Source organism: Chroicocephalus ridibundus, chromosome 6 (assembly GCF_963924245.1).
Source record: "Chroicocephalus ridibundus chromosome 6, bChrRid1.1, whole genome shotgun sequence".
In the NCBI taxonomy this organism is placed as follows: domain Eukaryota; kingdom Metazoa; phylum Chordata; class Aves; order Charadriiformes; family Laridae; genus Chroicocephalus; species Chroicocephalus ridibundus.
Window position 1 is genome coordinate 44324605 of NC_086289.1, and position 22549 is coordinate 44347153.

The 22549-nt window shown below is 46.4% G+C and overlaps 1 protein-coding gene across 8 annotated transcripts in view; it reads left to right on the plus strand.

Annotated features, from left to right (window-relative positions):
• LPP (LIM domain containing preferred translocation partner in lipoma) overlaps positions 1-22549 on the plus strand; it is a 353374-nt gene that overhangs the window by 55238 nt on the left and 275587 nt on the right. For 5 of the 8 annotated variants that reach the window (XM_063337693.1, XM_063337700.1, XM_063337694.1 and 2 more), the window contains one exon: positions 16333-16445. The exons of 2 other annotated variants lie outside the window; for them this stretch is intronic. The gene's annotated coding sequence lies outside the window, so the exon portion shown is untranslated. Of the gene's footprint in view, positions 1-13390; positions 13517-16332; positions 16446-22549 lie in introns of all 8 variants that reach the window. One more of the 8 variants, XM_063337695.1, reaches the window with a different exon arrangement.

The window sequence follows — 22549 nt, forward strand, 5'->3', positions numbered from 1 at the left end:
ATGAATGCTTGAGTGTTGTTAATGAAAAAAAGGGGTGGGAGAGGAAATTGCCTTTAATAAGGCGTTTAAGTGACATTTTTCTTATAAAATGCCACCGTGTTTGATTTTCACAGAAAAGAGAAACCAAAGGTGTTCGTGAGGCAGGTGAGGTGCAGCTGGGTGCCTGAAGACTTGCCTTGGCTACTTTTCTACATGCCTTGGTACTTACCCCACCCATGCTCTACTGCAGGTCGGTGCTTCCTGGAGCCTGGCAGCCCCGGCCAGCAGCGTCCCTTGCTGTCCGGGAGAGCCCAGCAGATGCAGTCCTCCTGGTGTTTCAGCCCATGTTTGCAAAATGCTGTCTGTTCTTGTGTTTCGTGTCCCTGCTCGGCCTGACAGGCAATGTACTCTTGTCTTGACCTGCTGCATCCTCTGGTAGGGAGGCTGCCAAGCGACTTCCAGCTGAAAACACAGTTTGTTAGGAAAGGGAGCGAGTTACTTTTTGGCTTGCCTTTTGGACCTCTGGCCTCCAGACTATGCAGATCCTCTTTCTAGTCCTCATTGTAGTAAATCCAATCTTGCCAAGACCAGCAGTGATGTTGGGTGCTTTTTTGATAGAGTCCTGTCCTCTCTCCAGTGTTGGCCCGAGCAAAACCTTCCAACTTCAGGTTACCCTAAGTAGGAGGCTTGCTCCTGTGAACATGCCTGGATGACCTCCTTTACTGAGGAAAGTTCTCAGGTAATATTTAAAATCCATTTTAAGTCCCACTAATACAAATGACACTTTACCAAGGGGAGGACAGCATCTCAGAGCTTTTTTCTCTCCACATATGATGTGGAACTGGAGGCTTGTTTGCACAGTGCTGACATCTCGTAGCTGTACCAATACATATTTGCATCAGATGTCTATTTGTTTTTATCAGAGGACTAGTGCAAAAGCAGAGTTGTCAATCTAGGAAGAGGACCATAGACTATTTTTGAACTACTGAGAGGTGCTGTTCAGGAGAGTCTGGTCTCTGAGAAGCAGCAGCTCACAGGTTCCCTTAGCTCCTCATGCTACACATGCTTACACATGCTAAAATTAGAACAAAAAACAATGCTTGAGGTGTCACCCCAGAAGGATGGTTTTTTCCTCGTTTAATGAGGAAAGACTTGAGTTCTTGGGAGCATGTGTCTGTGATAGGCTGGAAAATGGGGTGAGCCTGAGTTCTTTCCTTGACTGTAGTGACAACCCACTGCTGCTCTGGGTGCCTAAATTTCCCTCTCTGAAAATGCACTAATAGTTTATTGTAGGTGTGTTATGACATTTTTAGTGAACAAATTCTTGCATTGTATGGGTACGAAGGTTTAAGTCCTGGGTGGGTTTGATACATTAGCATGTTTAACCTGATAAATTCCAATAACTCTCTAAATCACATTCTAGAGCTATTTTGGTTCATGAGGGCTACTGGTCCCAGCGTTGATTTCCACCCTGAGCTGCAGCTTGTTATTTCATTGAGACTTTGAAGCTCTGGAAGGGGATCACCCTCCTCCTCGGGGTGTCGGTAGCACCTCAACTGTTAATGGAGAAATATGGACTTGTGTCAGAGAAGATGAAAGCATGGATTTGAACTGAATACATTTTAGGAGGAGTGTATGCGAGTGGCCCATCCTGATTCCACTCAGATGTTTGTTGGTAAACTGTCTAAGGGAAGGCAGTGCTCAGCACTTGCCTGTTTTTGGCCAATTAGGGTGCCTGACCATGTGGGGATTCTTCTGCTGGACCTGGAAGCACAGGTTTTTAAGAGAAGGAGCAGCCCTGCTTGACCCCAGGCAAAGCATTGAACCCCATCTACCTGTGCAGGGATGGACATTACTTGCAGCCAAAAAGCTGTGATGTCGAGGGTCACAAATTCTGGGGCAAGAGGGGGAATCTTTTTCAATGCAGTTGTCCTATGTAGGATAAAGACTGTAGCATCTACTAGTAAGGACAGGATCTGAATCATCCAAGTGCAAATGTCCGTACAGTGCATTTTGGCTGTTTCTAGAAGAGACGCCCCAGTGGGCTCCACCTCCTGTTCGCGAGTAGCTGGGTGACACTCTGTTGGTTCTGCCCTGATAAAGCTGATAAAGATTATGAGTGGTCTGGTTAAAAACATGATTGATTGCAATGTGCTGAGACTTTCCTGGGACCAGCTGGTGGGCCTGAGGGCCAGTTACTGCCCTGCACATCCTCAGTCTGTTTTCCTGCTTCATTGTGAGATCTCCTCCTTCAGAAGAGCTCTTTTTTGCCATGTGCCTTATGGCCACAGCCTCTGCCTTGGTGGCTGTTACTTGCACAGCTACTCCTGGTCCTGTGTGCTTTCCCTAAGCCCCAGCCGCTTTACCTCCTACCAGGTTGTACCTGGTGCAGCCACGATCCCACATCCTTCAAGTATCCCCTTCTTTTCAATCCAGAAGTGAGTGTGATGGAGCAGCGTGGCTCCAAACCCCTCTTGGGTTTGTGTGTTTTTTTTTATTCTTTCTGTTTTTGGTGTTGGTTGGTTTGGTTTTTTTGGGTGGTTTGTTGGTTTTGAGCTTCCATTTCTCCTGTCTTCAGAGTGGGGATAATGCCTCCCTTTGTGGGGCTGCGAGGCTGCAGGGAGGTGGTGTGTTATCACAGCTGAACGTTGGCTGAGCTGCGGTGGCCGCATGTGCTCCCAGCCTGCTGCAAAGGCGAAGCAAAACCCTTTAGCTGAAACCACTGAGAAGTCACTTCACCCAAATTTGTTAAGCCGCGGTGACTTTTGGTTGCAGTCACCTTGGTATTTAGAAAGTGTTCTGGTGTCTGAGAAAGAAAGTATATTGTGGAGTGTATTAGTTTTAATTTAAATGTTTGCGAAATACTGGAGACTTCTGCTGGGAAAAAGAAAGGAGGTTTTGGTTTTCTTACCCTATCAAACAGGCCCTGGACGTGGTGCAGACAGCTGTGTGGTTGCTGGGGATTTGCCACTTTAGCTGTGATATTTCTGCAGACACGGCTTCAAGTGCAATTCTACTGAAGCCCTTTGTAGCCCTACAGTGAAGGGAATTATAAAGGGTTTGTACCGCCTGGCTTGGAGTTTCTGAGCTTATGAAAATGAACAGTGTAAAATGTTCTTGGCAGGCTTTTGAGAGCAGCTGTCTAGACACATGCATTGTCATATAACGACGGATCTTCTTCATTTGGGTGGGGCATCATTATCCTTCATTACAGCAGCAAAAACTTACCTGAATTCACCGTTCTGTCTGCAAAAGTGGTGATGATTTTTTCTGTCAACTAATAGTCACATCCCTGGTAAGGGAATTTCGATCCCTTATGGAAAGCAATTCTGTGTCCGTCCCGGAGTAAGGATGGGGCTCAGATCTGTTGGGTGCTCCCAGTGTCGCTTTTACTGATGGGGTGCTGCAGCCATGAGAACCAAATTTCCCCTGTGTGGCCCCATGGGAAACCACTGGAGGAGTCTGAGTCTGCTGTCTTGGGTGCAGATGACCACCATTGTGTCAGGAGGTTGGCTCTGGAGCATCACAGCTCTGTGGTAGCTGCAGGAATTTGTTGCCCAGAACATATCTCTGTGGATGTCCTCTGGTCATTGGGTTTATATCCACATAGTGCAAAGAAGGCGGCTTTTGTTGATGGGCAAGGTTTGGGCTGATTTTGAAGGCCAAACCTTCTGCGGTGGTGGAAGAGCTGTAGGTGTGGCTCTGTTTGGCTGAGAGGAAGCCTTTGCCTTCCCACGATGCTGTGGCTGCTCTTGCTTTCTTTTGTTGTTCAAAGGCAAAAGCAACAGTGCAAGAAAAGAAGTAGAAGAAATCCCAAACTCCAAAGCTTCTGTGCAACTGGACTAGAAACTTGTGAGGGCAGAGGGGAGAAACATGGTTGAGAAAAAGCAGGTGTGAGCCTTGCGTGTGATATTTTTGGCCTGTAAAGGACTTGTGGTGTTCAGTAGCTTTGCAGTGAACATAGATGATTTCCCTGGAAATGTCACCTTTGTTTTTTATCACATCTTGGTGGAGATGAAAGGTGCCAAGCTTAAAAACATGGCAATTTTCATAGTACCAATGATAAAAACAAAGGGTGAAAGATCATCTTTTCCTTGCTGAATGTGGACCTCCTGCCTCTGTGCCCCCAAAAACCAGAGGGGAGCAGTGGGTCCTGCTGTTCATGCTGAGATGGTGGGATGCCCCACATGGGCATCAGGGTGGGCTGCTCCTCAGGGTCCCCTGCCCTGGCTCGGGGCTGTGCCTCCTCAGAATTTTGGGGTGTGAAGAAACAGTCATCCTTGGAGACCTGGAGAAACAGCTTTGAGTGTCTCTTTTGCCAGCTCCCATTCTGTTTGTTGGCTCATGTGCATGCATGGAGGTGATTCTTTGTTTTTGATGTATTTTTATTTTCCCTCCTGCTCACACAGAAGTTTTACAAACTGCTTCCCAGGGCTTTTGAGGTCCCTATGTAGCCCCTGGTTCCTGTAGCTGTTCCTGTGGAGGTCCAGGGGCCTCTCCCCTTGAGAAGGGCTGGAGTTGCAGCCCAGCTGATTGCTGAACCTGTGCCTAGTTGGTGGTTTGGCTGCAGAGACTGGGCTTATTGGTGAGCTGCCAGCGCTTGAAAAGAAAGAAGGGCATGTTCTGTGTCAGTCGGGGGGAAAGAGGGGAAAAGAGATAGATAGTTTTCCTCTTTCTCATGAATTTATTGCTTTTAATTCTTATAAAGAAGACAAAGTAGGGTCAAATCTCAGCATTATTGACCAAGACCTCAAAGGCAATGAGACGCAACAAACTGACGCTTCCCACTGGCTCCTCATCCTGGCTGGTGGCAGGGCTGCTGTGGGCAGGCATCGGGGCACACAGGGTGATTGCCTTTTCAGGAACCATTGGGCAACCAGCTCACCTCCAAGAAACACGGGCACGCTTCTGCTCGGCTCCTGTGAGAGGCCCCATGGGTCAGCTGATCCTCCCCAACTCTTGCCCCCACCACCTTTTCTGGCTGCTCGCTGAGGACTGGTGCCTCCTGAGAAGTTCCAGGCATATTAGTTGTTTATTGCAAGACATTTTTTTTCTTTTCCTTTTTTTTTTTTTCTTAAGGCCATAGCATTTAGGCAGTGGGAGTGAGGAAGGTTTCCAAGCTGTCCACTTAGAGCAGGGTGGCTGCAGAGCACGTACTCTTGGGTGGGAGGTGACATCCCACTGGGGACCGACGGTGGCTGGTGCTGAGCCACAGGGCACCGTGTGGCTTCCCATGGGTAGGGGACAAATATACTTGGCAGGGGGCATGTGAGGGCCTGTTGCCAGCAGGGAAGGAAGCATTCACTCTTGCTTCTCACACACAACTTTTTTTTGCTAATCATTCCAGCCCACAGGAATTTTTTATGTTACTGATTTTCGTTGTTGGTGGTTCTTTCGTTTGGTCATTTTTTTGTTGGTTTTTTTTTTCCTCTCCTTTAATTGTTGGAGCTGTTTTTAATCCCTGACCATAATAAAGCCACACTGTTAACACAAGCAGCAGGGTAGCTGGAATTGCAGCTGTACTACAAGCTCTGCTTTTAATTTCAGGCTGTTATTAATGAGGCTAGAAATCTTCCCCTCCCCCCATCGAGTTTCAACCATGTGTCTTCATCCAGGTCACTCCAGTGGGTGCTTTAGAACATCCCTGTCTCCATCTGAGTACATCAAATGGAAGGTTGAAGACTGTATTTGGACGTCATGAAGAGGTTTCTGGCCGATGTCCTTCCCATTCCCCAGTGCAGGCAACTCTGTGCAGGTGGAGGGTTGGGAGCAGGCAGCTGCAGGAGGTGGGACTGGACCTCCAAGGAGAGGGTGGTAATGGGGAACCATAGCCCAAAGGTGCTGGTGCTGGGCAGGGGATGGGACTCATTATGTTTGTCAGAGGCAGAAGGACAGGACAGGGTGGTTGGGTGGATTTGGGTTGCTCATTAACTGCTCGCTGCTGCTGTGGTCCTGGGGCCAAGCATGAGGAGCTGTGATGGTCAGTATTGTCACCCCATGGGGTAACACCCATCAGACTCTATAGGGAGGGAAGTTAGCATGGTGCTGATGGGAAATGTCTCACTTCTGCCCAAGTGGTGTCCTGCCCTCTAAATGTGTTTGCAGAGGGACTCAAAGCATTGTGATTGTCCTCTTTGAAGAAGCACAGAGAGATGTCTGTAAGAGGGGAGGCAGCTTTTGCGTGTCTGTTTTCCTTGTCCCAATACACAGACACATACAATGGTCAGTTGAAGCTGAAAGATGAGAATCTGGAAGCTTGTTTTTAAAAAACAAAAACAAAACAACCAAAAACCAAACAAAACCCAACTCTGTCACCTGACCTATAATTTGGAGCATGTGGTTTGTTGCTAGAGGAGGCTCGTGGGGCCAGTGGCCTCAGATCCAAAGGCAGATCGGATGCTTCTGTGTGTGTGAAGAATTATTTCAGTGCTAATGACTATTGGCAAAAGATAAACTAAAAATGGGAGCAAGATTAAACCTCCTGCCTCAGGTTTAAGGCAATCTTTATGTTTTGGACACTGGAATGAGATGGTATCTGGGGCAGAATACTGCCAACCTGCCTGCTGGTGAGGATTTGCATCATCCTTTGAGGCAGCGAGAACCAGCCTGGGTTGAAGACAACACTCTTGGGGAAGTGAATCAAGTTGCTGATTTCTTTAAGGTTCCCCATCTTCTTTCTGGCCAGCTCTAGCGTGGCCTGATGTGGGACCCTGATGCCTGGCTGAGGAAAGCAGACAGAAGCACGTTGCTCTGAAGTAGCTGAGGGTAAGGAGCAGCATAGATGGTCATGCAGATCTTTTCAGGTCTTCTGTATGGGAGGAAAAGCCAGGGCTGAACTGGAGACAATCCAGATATTGGCATTCTGTCTGTGGGCTTCCTTCTTTCCTGGGGCTGTTTGCCATGCTCTGATGGTGATCGATCCCACGTTTGTCTCCCCACCCCTGTGGTTGTCGTCGCCACTTTCCTGTGAGAGGTGAAATGAGAGCTGCTCTTCCGATGCTGAACAGGCAGGAGTTGATGCAGATTCTTCCTGGATATTTGTGATCCAGGTTTTCCTGCCTTTGGCAGAGGAGAATGTCTTTCTCTTATTTTTGTTCCTGCAGAGTCTTGGGTGCCCGCAGGAATAGTCTGTTGTTTACAGTAGAAGCAGCAGTGGCAAAAAGGTTTCATTTTTTTAGAATGTAATATTGCAATTGTGTCCTGGATATGGAAATCCCAGTCTGCTGCTGAAATTGCTGCAATAGACTTGAACTTAGAGATTATCAGGACTTTAGGAAAAATTCTCAGTGATTTGCGTCTCTAAAGCATGGTCCCACACTCCTGTTTATAACCTGTGCGTGTTAGAGAGGACGTATTTCTCTGTGGCCAAGGGCACGTAACCCTCCCAGCCCCAGGTACGCGCACTGAAGGCCAGATTACCTTTTATTGCCTGTGCAGATATGACTTGAGTGCTGCTAACCTGGAAAACAGCCCTTTAGGACTGTAGCTGTAATAGTCTCACATTTTTAAGTTAGCACCCCCCTTCCCTCCAGTATAATTAAGAAAATTACTGCCTGGGCATATGTACATGTGCATGCATCTCTGCAGGAGCCCTTGCTGGGCTGGTCTAGTTCAGCTCGCTCCTCTTTTTATCCTGAATCTCAGGAGCGTGATGTCTGAGCCTGACGCTCTGCGGTGAATGCACTAGCCTTTTTCCTAGATGGATTGATTGGATTTCCAGTAAAGACAAACAAAGTCGGAAGTCTAACAGCGTTGAGCAGGCAGCGCTGTGCTCCCCAGCCCAGCCTGCTGTGCACAGCTCCTTATACGGCCAAAAAAAGGAAGAGGAAAAGAGGGCGCAGTGTGAATACCAGACATACGATGCATTCCTCCCAGCTGAACACTCGGAATTTGGTTTTTGATGGAAAGTGGACCCTCTGCGCATCCATTAATTGAGGCTTTGTACTGTTTAGCAGGGAGAGGGAAGCCAGCATTGAGCTGACTCCTGGCAACACATAGTTGTAAGGGAATTTCTTTTCTGTAAGGATTTTTTTCTTTCTTAGGAGGTGGGGGACAGAGGAGGGAAGGGGACTGGGATGAGCAAGGGGAGAGGAGGCCGGGTTGTCCTGAAACTCCCTATGTCTCCTGGCAAGCTGCAAGCAGGCAGACTGCAATTACATCTATTTTCTTGTCCTGAAAATCAATGTGATTCATCATTAGCATCTTCCTTTAAATTATATTTTCCCTGAATAGCATCTTCCAGTTAGTGAGAGGTGGAGGGTAGATAAGGGAATCGATCCCGTTACTTCATTCATAATCTGGCTTCAGCCTTCCCTCTGCCTGCAGCCTTTGTTGCTTGAATAACTACGGGCATGAATGGCCAGCTGTGCTCGGGGGCTGCTCTAGTCCAAGCTTGGACTGTAGGTGTGAAGCACAGGCCCTGGATTTATTAGGTATGGGCCCTGATAACTCCAAGCATGCTGGGTTTCTGAAGCACTGGTTTGTTAGCTTGGGTTTAGCGTCCTCCCAAGGGTTGGAATGAGGAAGGTCAGGCCTAGTCCATCACCTCTCCTGGTTTGCCACTGACTCATGAATGCAAAGACACGTCCTTCAGTGACACAGGAGCTGAACCGCCATGGCAGGTGTTGTGGTTTCCTAGATTGCTTGGAAGCCAAATTGTGGACTAGATGCCACAGCAGAATGAATCACGGTGCTGCCTGTGCACGGGCAGCCTGCCTGCCTGCCAGCACCTGGGGCCACGCTGGCAGGGACACCTCCAGTCAACCTTGTTTGTGCTCGCTTCCGAAAGGAGAGCTGTTCCAAGACCATGGACGTGATCTGTGCTTCCTGTTGCATCTTTCCATGGATGCTGTCTTGTGTTTCACGGGGATGGGCAGGTGGGAGAATTGAGCAATTGTCACTCAGCCAAAAGGCATTTCTAGTAGGGGAAAAAACAGCCTAACAACTTTGAGTCATGTTTTATTGCCTTGGGATCAGAGTGCCTGGAAAGCAATTCTCTATTGTCTCTTTGCAGGCCTTGTAGAGGTGATGATGCTACTTAATTTCACAAGCTCCTTTCATCTAGCTCCTGCACTGTGCTTTCCCGTCTCGAGGATGGGCTGTGACAGCACTTGACTAAGGCAATCTGTGTAGCTTTGTGAGGATCCCATCTGTTTCTCTACTTGACAGCTGGGTTGTTCCATGTTACTTGCCTTCTTGCTTTCCTGTAAAACCAAGCACGTTATTAGGACCCAAAATAGTAGCTCCTCTGGGCCATGTTGTAACAGGAGGGTGTTTCATGATGACAAGTTCCAGCACTGCATGAAGGCAAAGCCCTTTTATATGTGCAAGGAAATAGCAACAATCTGCTTGCAGGTCGTGCGTGGCTCAGCTCTTTGAACTTCTACATTATCAAGTGTGTGCTGTCTCTGTTCTCAGAGACTGTACTTTGCAACAAGCGCTGTAAATTATCCAGTGAGGATAATAGAGGAGTTTGATGGTAGAAGAAAGAGGAATGAATGGCAAATTTGTGCTAATGAAAACATCTGTTGAGTATGCTTGTTACTCTTTCCTCATCCATCCCCACATGCATCTGGAGGTTGTTTAAAGCCAGGTGGAGTAAAGAGACTTTAAGGTCCACTCAGAGGAAAAAAAAAAGGCTCTTGCAAATGGGTAGCTATGGGTGCAAGGCAAAACATTTGGGGTGGAACTGGCAGGTGTCATTTTTTGGCACCACTTCACATAAGCACATTCTTAAGTGCATTGCAATACCTGGGACTTAATGGTGGTCCTTGCGTATTACCCAGAGCTCCCTGAGAAGTTGGTCAGTAAGCGTTGGATTTGGAATGCCTGCATTGCTTGACTGTCTGAGCTCTTCACGATGGTATTGATATGGACAATGGCTACCAGATGAGAACCGGAGACTGGCAGGCTGGGGGGATTGGATATGCTCATAGCATCCCATGGGAGGTGAGGATAGTGATTGCTTGGGGTGCTGGACTTGCAGTTGGGTTCATGTGTGTATCTGGCTTCCTCCTGGAGATGGGTAGATCCAGCTGTCCCATCTGCCACAGCTGGTACTGGATGAAACATTGGGAGGGAGCTGCGTCGGGCATTGCGGCTGTGCGTTGTGGGAAACCAGTGAGCCTGGTGGGGGAAACGGGTGTCAGGTCTCCACTCCTGTGTCCCCAGTGGGTGTATTGATTGCAGAGGGTTTTCAGATGCTGATGATGCCTGGCCTGTGTGCATGGTTAAGGGCCATCATGCATTTTGTAGGTGTTTGAAGGGTCATGGCCTCTCTCTCTTGCTTCCATTTCTGCTAGGGTTAAATGGGAGTAAATCTCCCCAAGTTACTTTTTGAATGCAACAAAACATACTGGAACTGGTGGAGAAGGAGAAGGAGGCAGGTGACTGGTAAATATTTCTGTAAATGTTGTGGTGTTTTTGTTTCCAGAATATTATCCTCTTGCTGGGGAGGAAAAAAAAAAAAGGTAATTCAGTAGACACAAAGTGGGCAACATGTTTGCACCCTCTAAGTGCAGGGAAATGCTGAGCTTCTGGTGCTCTTTATTTATATTTTCTTTTTTTTTGTGGTACTGCCTTAAGGTGTCTTACCAGAAGTAGGGGCCATCATTATTAGAGAATCCTGTAAAACAGCTGTAATAATTGCACAATGTTCTCTATTGCTATCAGCTTTATAATTATTCATAGATTATTTTTTTTAAAAGCCATGAGGGACTGTCTCTGCACACATCATTGATTTTGCTAATAAAATCTTATATTTTAATGGTATGTTTCATTGGAAAAACATCAGCTGCTCCTTAAAATTAAGACTCATAGTATCATGGGATGGGAATGTTTCCTGTTGTGTTGATGGAGAGGTTATCTAGATGGATTTATTTGGTTGCTTATCTGTTGGGGAAGGGTACAAAATTGGATGCCTCGCCTCATCTCCTCTGCTCCATCCTTTCTGACCAGGAGTTTGGAGTTCGGAGGTGCAGCTCCTGACCGGTGGCTCTGATCTTTGCCAAATTATGCCTCTGCTTTCTTAAACGTCTCTCCCAAGCTCCCAGTTACCCCAGGCTCCCGAAGACCCCAGTGGTTAGTGTGCCTGGCACAGAGGGGTGGTGACGCTCCCAGGGCTGCCATTGCTTCTTGCCCTCGTTGCTCAGGGGGGTGTGTGCTCAGGGGGGTGTGAGGACTGGGGCATCTGTGGTTTGCAGATGGGGTCTCAGTGTGTTGCTCTGGGCTGCTGATGGAGGGTGTGCTGGAGGAGAACGTCCCACTGGTGATGGAGCCCTGTGCCCACCTGTCTTAACTTTCTGTGGGGAGCGGGGATGGTGCTTAAAACCCGTTTGAAATTATTCCAGCGCAAGGTATGCATAGAGGACAGCTGCCAGACCACGGCCACCATGTTGTCCCCAGTGGTCCCACCATGCAAGGTTCCTACCTGGCTGCTGTGACCACAGGTCAGCTGCTCAGGTGGAGGATGTTGTTTCTGTTCAGGCTGTTCGAGGACCCACAGGCAGGTTAAACTGCCTCCATCCAGTATCAGCTAGGACAGGCTCGAAAGCCCCATGCTGAGCTTTCTCCAGCCCTTGCTAGCTGAGCTATGCAGGAGCTTGGATCAGCAGAACATTGTTTTAGAACCTGCTGCAAGCCTAGACCGCACGAAAGGGCCCAGAGTAAGGTGAATCTGGGCGCTGCTCTGGTTCATCTTGCCAAATGCCACCCTGCCATTAAATATTTTTTTTTGCCCTGTAAGGCAGCAAAAACTTCAGTCCTGTATTTTGCAGTAATTAGCAGGTTTGGGCATGTCCTTAATTCAGCAAAAATAAAGCCAGGAGATGACACAAGACTGTGTTTTATTGTATTTATTTATTTAGAGAGCGTGTGTGTCTTGTATTTCAGGGAATGTTTAGCGTTCAGGTTTGTAGAGCTGAATCCCATTTAGTTTTACACAAGACAGCCCAGTTGTCCGTAGCAACCTGAAATTGATTTCCACCCCCCCCCCCCACCGAAAGCTGTTCCCTCTTGAATCATCCCTTTAATTTAATACAGCAAATAGGATGTCCTTGCATGCGGAAACTTTTATTTTTAACGACAAATAACCTAGGCAAAAAAAAATTCTTATTTGAGCAACAGCCCTGACTCTGTCTTTATTACTGCTTGGCCTTTTGCCATTTCCTTGTGCTTTGTTTCAGGCACTACAGGTCATTATCAGTATCGGTTAATCACCGCAGGGAGACCTCCCCCTCATGCTCTGGCCACTTTGGCCACCTTCTCTTGGCAGCAGGTCCCTCTTCAGCATGAAACCCTTCAGGGTATGTGGGTTGGCCTTGTGTGCAGTCATGCCAAAAAAATATATATTCTTTGTGGTCTACGTAGCATCAATGCTGTGCTTTCCCCTTACGTACAATGGTGCCCGTGCTTGGCTCTGGTGATGATGCGCATCAGGGACCAGGGGGAGTGCTCCTTGCAACAGCAATGCATGGCTTGGCTTTTCATCCCAAGTCAAGGAGAAGGGACGAGGCATGCCCCTGTTCAGGGCAAGGATGCTGTCATTAAGTGTCCTCTCCACCTTTTGCTAATTAGGGTGCTTAGGGCTGGGGGCTGCTGGTGGCTCTGCTGCAGAGACCAGCGTGGCTGAGGTGGCTGCCTTCGGCATCGTGCTGTCAGTGCATATGGCCTGGGGCATATACAAGCCCGGAGATAACTACATGCTCTGTGTTGACCTTGCTGAATATTTTAAACTCGAAAAGCATTATAATACTGCTTCCTACAGTCTTCTCTGGCTTGTACCGGTTTAGCTGTGGTTTTCTGTGCTAGGTCTTTGCTTCCGTCAGAACCTCTTTTTGCGGGCCTTTCTGGCTAAAGTGGTGGAGCTGATTCAGAGGAGGCTGGTTGGAAGGTGTTTGGGAAGAATGGGAAGAACTGCAGTACTGTTTTGCTCCTATTTATAAAAGAAATCTGTGTCTTTACTGTCTCTGTGGTACCTGAGGACTCCAAAGGAGTGACTTGCCTCGTCAAAGGGGAGCGCCAGGGATGAGGGATTTAGGGCATTTGAGGTTTTTGCTATCTGGAAGAGTGTTTGACTACACTTTGGAAGAGCAACAGCTTGCATGTGGTCAGCAGAGACTGCAACATTTTTCCACAGTTGCTTGTCCCTGGTTTTTGCACATCATTGCAAGACAGCACAGACTTTCTCCTGTGCTCCCTAGTTCTTGCCCTGCTCGTTATGAAGCAGTGCGTTGGAGGAGGTGTTGCTGGGCTGGGCAAGGTGTGCCATGGTAACAATTGTCCCACCAGAACTTGGGTGTTCCACACGAAGAGAAGTGACCTGCTGCTTGCATCTACGCTTAGGCCGTTAGCACAAATTGCACTAATCTGTGCTGTAAACTGTCTGCCTTTTCCTGGCTTGTTTTCTGAAAAGGGGGAAGAAAACCCCAAAGTGCATGAAAACAATATGGCAGCGCCTTCGGTTGTATGTTCACTGGCTGTCACTTCGAGAGGAAACCATGTCACTCAACACGCCTGGTGTACGGCACTTGTTGAGAAGGTAGTTATTTAATCTTTTTGTTTTTTTCACATCAGTCAAAAAATTGCTTTATTTAATGTGCATCATCTGAAAATTTCACTGAATAAGCTACCCAAAAAGGTTAATCTCCAGTTTCGTACTGCTTTTACTGTCACATCCAACTGCTTCAAAGACAGTAATGAGTGTATCTCTAATGATGATTTTCAGATGCAGAGGTAGCAGAGGTATCTACTACTTTCAGGTGCCAAAACTGAGACTTACAAGGCCTGTTTTTTCAGAACACTTCATGTTTGGTAGCGCTGTACATCATTGTAGTACAAGTTTCAATCAGAGATTAAACTGAGAATCTCAGTCCATGATTGCTGCTGCTTCTTTCTTCTGGATGTGGTCTTTCTGTGTCTTTAGTTAGCCAGAAAAGGCACAGCAATAAATATCTGGTAAAAAATTTGATACATTTGATATCTCTTATCGTTCAGGAGGTTTGTGGCAGAGGCATAAACAGAATCTAATCTTTCAAAGTGACACTCGGCTGCCAGACCATGAAGCATCCTTTCTGGTCTCCTTACCATTGCCTGCCTCGCGTGCTCCCCATCTTCCAATCACCAATGAAGGTGAGGAGGCCACGGTCCTACATGGTTGCAACCTCCTTTTCCCCATGACCTGGCTTTCATACAGTGCTAGCAAGTAGAGTAGATGGTTGCTCTGGGCTTCAGTGAACTTCCGTGTGTCCTTGCTTGCCTTCCTTGCTTCAGCAGGAGCACTGCCTGCCTGAGTGCTGGCTTTGGAGCTAGGTATGACCTGGCTGGGACATGCAGAAGTTCCTCAACTGTTGTCTGTAACTTCTGACAGTGAGATATTTGTAAATTTAAATGCTTCCTCCCAGAAGTATCAAAGGAACTAAGGCCACTTTTCAGCATGAACATGAAAGGCTTTTGCGCACTAGTGCAGCAAGGCTTGCCATGGAGAACAAAGGCTTTTGCTAATCGCTTCTAATGCCTTTCAAGTTTATGCCTCATTTTTTCCCCTTTTTCAGACAGCCTCCCAGAGTACTGAGACTTCAGTCACTGACTCACCAAATAATTAACAGGAGGAGGACTCCATCTCTGAAACTTTTGAACACCTCTTTTAATTTTCTTAAACCAGCCACTACCCTGGCCAGGTTCCAGTTTGTGTAATTACATTTGACCTAACTTAATCCCTTGGCAGTTTCAGTTGCATGTGGTAGTCTTCTTGGCTCCCTGTCCTGGGCTGCCATTCAATGCTACTCCATGGTTTTCAACAGCTGTTGTAATTCAGCTGTAGAAACGGGTCTATTTTCTTGGTGGAAGCACAGTCCTCGTAGCTCTATCCCTTGCTAAACATCCACTTTTCACTAGTATTTTGGGAGTTAGCGTGTCTGCTGTTGCAGGTGATCTTGCTGAAGTCCTTGGAGCTGCTTTCACCCTTAAAGATGGGCATGCATTTAAACTCTTTTATTAGTTGGCCATCATGCATTTTGAGATTACTTTGAGTTCTTCATCTTCAGTAACAGGCATTTATCGCTCAGTCTTCTCAGCTACTGTGTGCTGCTGTAGGGACATTATTGGTGCAGGTATTCCTCTTTAGCCTTGGAAGCAGCACTTCTTTTATCAAATCTGTGCTAAATAGGAGTGTGTCACCTTCCTGTGCTGGCAGCATTTGGGCTGGCTGTAAGTGTTGGCATTGGTAAGAGTAGAAGTAATCATGGAAAGCAGAAGCCCAGGGCAGCTGAGAAGGATTGCAAAGGAAAAAAACTAAAACATCCCAAATAGAAACTTGTAGATGGACGAAGTGTAGTAGCAAAAGGGATAGTCGGATGGATGGTACATGCAAGAGAGAAGACATGAGCTGTTGCATTGGCACATCCTTAGATGTGCAACAGGCATCTTGTTTTCACAGCAAATTGAGTGTTTCTTGGCTTCAGCTCTTGGAAAAGGCACATTTCTTAAAAAGCCACTTGATCCTTTGGGGCTAGCAGCAGCCCCTGCTAAGGGGAGACAGGAATTTAGATGAGACGGGGTGCAAAAGGTGATCCACTGGTGAAAGGTGCTGCTGTGGCAAACTGTCTGCTATCATCTAGCTCTGTTTTTCTAAGAGCCCCTGAAAGTAGGATGGGAAATGTATTATTGCCATGCTCCCCTGTTCCTTGTTCTCTCTCATGAAATTCGGGATGTTTTTGTTATTCAGAGGTCTCCCCTCTGTTTCCAAACCCTGCTCATGTAAGTCCTTACTTTACTCTTTCCTTGTTGTCACCAAACCCTCAGGTTAACAGGAAAGATTTCTTTTTGCTGGGTATAATATCCTGACGATCAGGAGGTAAGTACTATGTTGTGAACACAAAAGTTACTCAGTCTTTCATCAGACCTGGCTTTTTTCCTCTGGGTCTGTCCCATAATTACATGCACTCAAATCTCAAAGTAGGCTAGAAACCTTGCCTCTGTTGGTTTCAGTGATGCTGTAAATAAAGTCGTTGGTGGCAACGTTAAGATTTGTCCTCTGTCACAGTGAATAAAGTTTTGGAGTCGGAGCCATCTGATTTTGATGTGTGCTGGGTATTGCTTATAGCTTGGCAGAACTTTCTGCAAAGTCAGTGAGCACTTTGTTTCCTAGAACACGGATTTATCAAACCCTTATGGTGGTTGTCAGAAAATGTGGCCAGGTTTGAGTGGTGGCACATGATGTATCATTGATGTTACTTTTGAAGATCTGTTTGAATGTTAAATAATGGGGTGGAAGAACTTGCAGTTCAGAGTTGTTGGTTTTTCCTTACTACTGAAGCTACCATCCTAAAGACAAATCTTTTCTTTTTCTTGTTTCAGAGTACCTTATAACTGGGTGTGCCTGAATGCACTGAACGTGCCTGAACGCCTTTGTATGTGAGCGTCTTCTCTTGAAACGGCTTTGTGATATCCTAGCTGCCTGTTCTCTCAGGGTAAGAAAAGAAATACACATGCAGAGACACTAGATTAAGAATGTGCTTTGAGCAGAAGCAGAATGGAAGAGAGAGGGCAAGCCACACTGGTGCCTCAGCTTGTAAATTTTGGAAATGGTGAACTTGTCATAAAGAGAAGGAATAAACTGTAAATCTACCCATTGTAAATAAGACAAATTATGAGCTTAAGTTGCAGCAAAAGAAATTTAGATGAGACACTAGTAAATGATCTCCTGCATTAAGAATAGCTGAGCTCTGGAGTGAATTGCCCAAGGAGCTTAGGCAGTTTTGGTCATTGGAAAAGTTTAAGAACAAGTTGGAGAAAACTCTAGCAGGCATGCTTCTAGGAGAACAAATTCTTCCATGTGGTTGAGAAATGGACTAGGTGACTTCTGGAGAATCCTCCTAACCCAGCGATAGGTAGAAAGGGGAGTATGTGAAATTCCTATCTTAACTTTATTCAAAAGTGATAAAGTAAAAGACGAAGCTCAGTGTATCTGTTCAGAAGGAGCTGCCTGGTCTGATGATGAGTTTTGATGCAACAGCAATTAACTCTGGTGCTCAGCGTCTTTGTTACCTGAGTGGTGATATTCTTCTGGAGGGAAGCGTAAGCTCATGGAAAAGGAGTTTAATCCTCTGTTGTTGGCATGTAATGTAAACTTGTGATAAAAACAGGAGGTTGTATCAATTCTGGTTCCTTTGTAGCAAGTTCCTGGGAGTTTGGGTCTCTTCTGTGATCCACGTAAGGGCTTTCCTCTTACTCTCTGGTGGTTAATCTCATCTATTTTACTGTGACATGAGAACACAATGCTACAGATACCAGTATACTGAGCAAAATACGAATATCATGCGGAACACAGAGAGGAACCAAATGATTACTTTTCCTCTCTTTTTCCAGGGGCTGATGAAATGGAGCAGAGTTTCATTTTTCTGTTCTTGTTCTTCTGTTCCTGTTCTCCATTGTGTTTCTTTCTCCTGTCTTGACAGTGAACACAGCAGGCTTTTTCTGTGTTTAAGGATGCTGGCTCACCAGCTGGGTCTTGAAATTATGTCCTTAAGATGGCTGGTCTTCTAGTTCTCTTGCTTCTCCCTGCAGATGACAAACCTAGCCTGGGCTCAGGTGGCCTCTGAACCAGCATCGTGAGGAATGGGGTTCAGGTGCTTCATCTTCCTTGGTCCGATTAAGAAGGACAGCAAGATATCTGTCCTGTGTCGCAGGGCATCTGAACTTCAATGGGAAATTCTTCAACCTTCTGTTGGACTTTGTTTGTGATTCTTTTGGTTTCTCTAATATTTATCTTTCATCCTTAATGTCAGCAAACACTGGTGTCTCCCCTGGAGTTATACTAGTGTCTTATTGTTCGTTATCATCTTCTGTTTAGCAGAGATAAGCTGTTGTGTCGCAGGGGTATGGGAACATGGAATAAACTTTCAAGTAGCTCACAGAAATGCAAAATGCAGACGGTGTTAAGAGGGAAATAAGGGGATGCCTTTCTGAAGTCACCTGTGTACATGTTGTTCTTCCTCTTTTCTTTTTTCTTTCTCTTGAGCTTTTCAATTCCTGCAACTATCTGCTCAAATCTTGAAAGCAAAATGTGTTCATGGAAAGATACAATTTACTGTGTGCCCCCTGATCTTTTGATCTCAATCAATCAAATAAATCCAAGACCTTGCAGTTCACCTTGTTGCAAGGACAGTTAATAAGTTGAGAGGTTGTGCCAATAGTAGTGATGGTTTTCCAGTCTTGTGCTTTTTTATTGTTGTTGTTGTTGTTTTTTATGATTATGACCTTTTGGACTGGTCAGGGTAAGATTATTTGCAAAGAATACTCCATGAATATGCCTGTCGGGACCAGAGTTAACATTCACGCATTGCTGCTTAGGAAAAGAAACCAATATGCCAAAGTTCAATTTAGATTTCCCTGCAGGGTTGAAAATAATGACAAGACTCACTTAACATGGCAGAGACGAGTCCTGCCACCTTGATGGGAGTGGTTGCCTTATGGTCCCGCAGCACATCACAGCTATGTGCCTGGTTAACTTGCTGGCTGTGCCTGAAGATTTGGTGTCTGGCGTCCCGTGCTGGGGTTAACTTGGGGCAGAGGAGCCCCGGGTGCATCTCCCAGCTCTCTGTGATGCACGCTCAGTGAATTAGTAGTTTTCTTTGATTTTGCAACTGAAAATGCTTTTTCTTGTTTTGTTTTTCCTAATGCTGTGCTCCTTGCTTACACCTGGAGACAAGGTTTTGTGGAGCTGCTCGAAGTTCTGTGTCCTGCAAAGAGTCCCATTTCCATCCTTGTGCTCCATCCTTGCAGTCAGAGTACAAGCCAGCGTGCACTGCGAGTGGTGCTTGAGAAAGTCCCAGCCCGTCCCGGTGTGTTGTGAGCAGGGCCCTGGGGGTTTCTTGTTGTGATCTTTGAGCACTTTGGGAATACCAGTTTTTGGTGGGCAGCTGCTTGGGTTTTCCCCCCTGTGACTATTTATTGAAACAGTTCCTAGACATCTCCCACCTATATGCTTGCCACCAAGGAGGCTTGCAGTGTTTAGTGGCAAGAATCTTGCTTGTCTGTCAGAAAGTATAATGCTGATTATCGATGTTTCTGTGGTCCTGTCAGCAGAATTGGCTTCTGGGAGTGAGAGCAGCATAAGGAGCGAAGCTGGGAGCCAGCAGCTGCTATTTAAGCATTAACCTGCAGTGTTTGACAACGACACCAGTCCATTGTGTAGAAATAGTGTCTCTATAGATCCTGGTCATGGATGTAAATATAGTTTGTCAGAAGCACATGGCCCTTCTGAGCTAATTTTTTGCTCCTTTCATAGACAAGAAGGTGCTGAAGACCTCTTGCTTTACCCACAGGAAGGTGCATGGTGGTGGAGCCCCAAGGTTGGGTCTGAGACCCGTAGGTTTGGCCCAAAAAAAAAAGCTACATGTGGTGAAAGGCAGCTTGTTCCCTGAAATATTATGCCATCAATTGAGAAATCAGACTTCGACTGGGTGGTGAAATAACGGTGCAAAATGCAATGCGACTTTTGGGAAGTCATGTGGCACTTCAATGACAAATCCCCTGCGACAGCCCAGCAGCTCTGCGTCCAGCTCTGCAACGCCGTAACTTGCAGCGAAACAGATGGGGCTGGTTCCTTCTCATCATCGGCTGAGAAGTTTAAAAATAAAATAAATAAATCAGTGTTTAGTCCCATCTTAAAATCCAAAAGCTGTTTCTCCAATGCCTGTAAATAACTTAACCCTTTAGATTTACCTGCCTTGCACATAACGTTAGAGATATTGGGGGGAAAACTAGATGACCGAGTATGGCAGAGCAGTGCCTTTGCTGTGTGCTGCTGCACCCTCCCAAGCCAGATGTCCCTGCCATGAGCTGGGGAGAGGTGTCCCTGTCCCCATGGACAGCTGCCAAGGGGAAAGATAAGCCCTACAATATGCAGGAGTTTTTCATGGCCCAGGCGTTGGCACTCTTTTTTCTTATTCCAAAAGGGACTGGCAATTAGCAGCAGGGGGAATAGTCACCTTGAATTAAATCGTATGGAGGCATGAGAAATAGCAGGGTATATTTGGAAATATCTTTTGCATATATGTATTCCTCTTAAGAAACATGTTGGAGATGCCATATCCATAAATACTAATAAGGCTGTTTGATTCCAATTTTCAGGTAAGATTAACATTTTATTGAGTATTATATCTGTCACATTCAATGCTTTAGTGTACCATCCTCTCAGGCTTATTAGCATAATTGCAGTGCTTAAGCAACAATAAAAAATTCAACAGTAAAATAGCAGTTAGCACAGGCAATTTGTTATCAAAAGCTTTTACTTAAGGACAGCTTTTGAGCATATTTATTATCACGTTAGGGCTATACATTATTTTTATTTAGAAAAACAAGAGGGAAATGTTGTAGGATTATTTTTTTTTTTTCTTTTTTTAATGGCTAAATCAGAAGGCCTGAAAATTGGTCACAGCCTTTTTCTCTGTTTCTTAAAATTGCTCAGCAAATTCACTTGGGGTGAGAAGACAAGGTAAGGAAACAAGCCCAGGTCTGGTGCAGGGTTGCGATGTTGGTAACTCAGCAGAACAGTATCAAAGTCCTGATGCTGTCTTGAGCACCCTTTTAAAAATCCCCTCACTGTATCCCGGGCTCTGAAGGCACCAATCCTTCTCCTCTGTGACCGATGACACTGTCACCAGAGCAGTGCAAGGACAGGGGTGGCTCCAGCCTTGTGCCCTGCCAGTGCCTGCAGATGAGTGGAGAGACCTGACAGGACCTGTGGGAAGATGGGACTTTGCTGTCAGTGCTGGTTGTCTTTGAGGTTGGAGCACAGGAGTGCAGTGTGACACTGTGGCTGTTTCCCCTGTTTCTGTTCTCCCTTTGAGGACACAAAGGGGAACAGTCCTGTTCCAGAAAATCTGTAGCGGAGCTGTGAATGTGCATATGTTTGTGTGCACCTGCTTGTGCACATACGTGTGCGTGTGAACATACACACAGAAAATCCCTGTTGCCAGCACGGCAGGATTTCGTGTGTATTTTAATTTTCAACACAAGGCATTTTGGGGCCAAATTTTCTACGTGCGTTTAAAATGCAAAGTTGTACCTTGTAAATAAAGAAGTGAATTTTACACAACACTAGAAGTCCTCAAAAGAAGAGGTCTATCATGAAAAGCACAAGCATTTGGTGAGAGGAAGACCGTTTTTGTGATTGCTTGTAGGTAAATGCAGACCTGAATCTTTTGCAGTTCTCTAAGGTGACAACTGACAGGGGCATGCAATGTGTCATATTTATTTGAGTGAAAAGTGTCCCCGTTTCTGTATGATTTCTTTGTTGGTGGAGGGTGTTTTCAGACCACTTTTTGCTGGAGTTGGCTCCTCCACACCCTTCAGTTTCTGCTTGACTTCAGATTGTCACCTTTGGTTTGTCCTTGTTATTCCTCAGGTCTCTGCTCACCTCCAGCATCCCTGTTCTCCTTCCCGTCACTGAAACATGGAGTCTCTCTCCTCTCGTGTTTTTTTTCATCGTCCCTTGTTCTGGGAGACCTCGCCTGCATTGTGCTGGTTTTTTGGAGGTTGCTCTACCATCTTCTTGACGGACGACTAATGGTGGACCTGTCACTGTTTGCCATTTTGGTGCTGCCCGACACACATGGTGAAGAGCTGTCATGGCCCTGGCAATGCCTTGATCGGGCTCACAGCCTGGACGAGCTAAACGTGTTTGGGGTTTTTTCCCTCCCAGTTTGACTGTTACCTAAGCTCACCCCATGAGGAGAAGTGAAGGCAGCGCTGCCCTGAGGCAGAAGCTCGTGTTCATAGCGAAACAGGATGTGCGAGCAGGTTGTAGGAATTGGGAAGGGAGCACATGGAAACAGGTGAAACTAAACTGGGCACATATTAGAGAAGTGATGTGCTTGTGGGGTCCTCTTCACAAACACCCTCTTCTGCGAATATGTAAAATTTGAAAGGAGCTCATTGTTTCAGATCCCATTTTTGGGGGTACCAAAACCCATGTTATTCTTCAGAGATAAACTGTACGTTTCAGATTCTTGAGTAGTGAGTATTGCGTTGGTACACAGCTCACTCTCACGAAACTGTCTAGTGGTGCACAGTGTTTAGACTTTGTGTCAGCCAGAGCTTGGTGATGTTCCTGGGAAGATTGAATGCACAGAAACTAACTGTGGAGAGCTAAACTTCCCGGGAACTTTGTGCTCAGTGGAAACTTGGCTGTGATTTGAACTGCAGTTGAAATATGCGCTCCCTGCCTTGGTGGTCACCTCCAGGAATGGGGACTTGTTGCTGCTCTCCCAAGAACAAGCAGGTACCTGCACAGTCCTGCAGGTCCCCACTATCTCTCCTTCTGGCTCTGCTCACCTGGCTTTAGTAATGTCCAATTGCTACCTGAGCATCTCCTGCTTGCATCTACCCTTGTAGCTAGGTAGTGGTGATGTGGCCAGGGAAGCACCCTTCTAGGTGCTGTGCACAGGCAGAGGGTTCCCACATCCGTAGGAGGAGCTGGGGGTCCAGGGAAGGTGGTTTCTTGGGGTGTTGATGTGATTGAGAGCATTTCCATGTGGCTCCTACCTGAGTTCTATAGTCCTCCAACAGT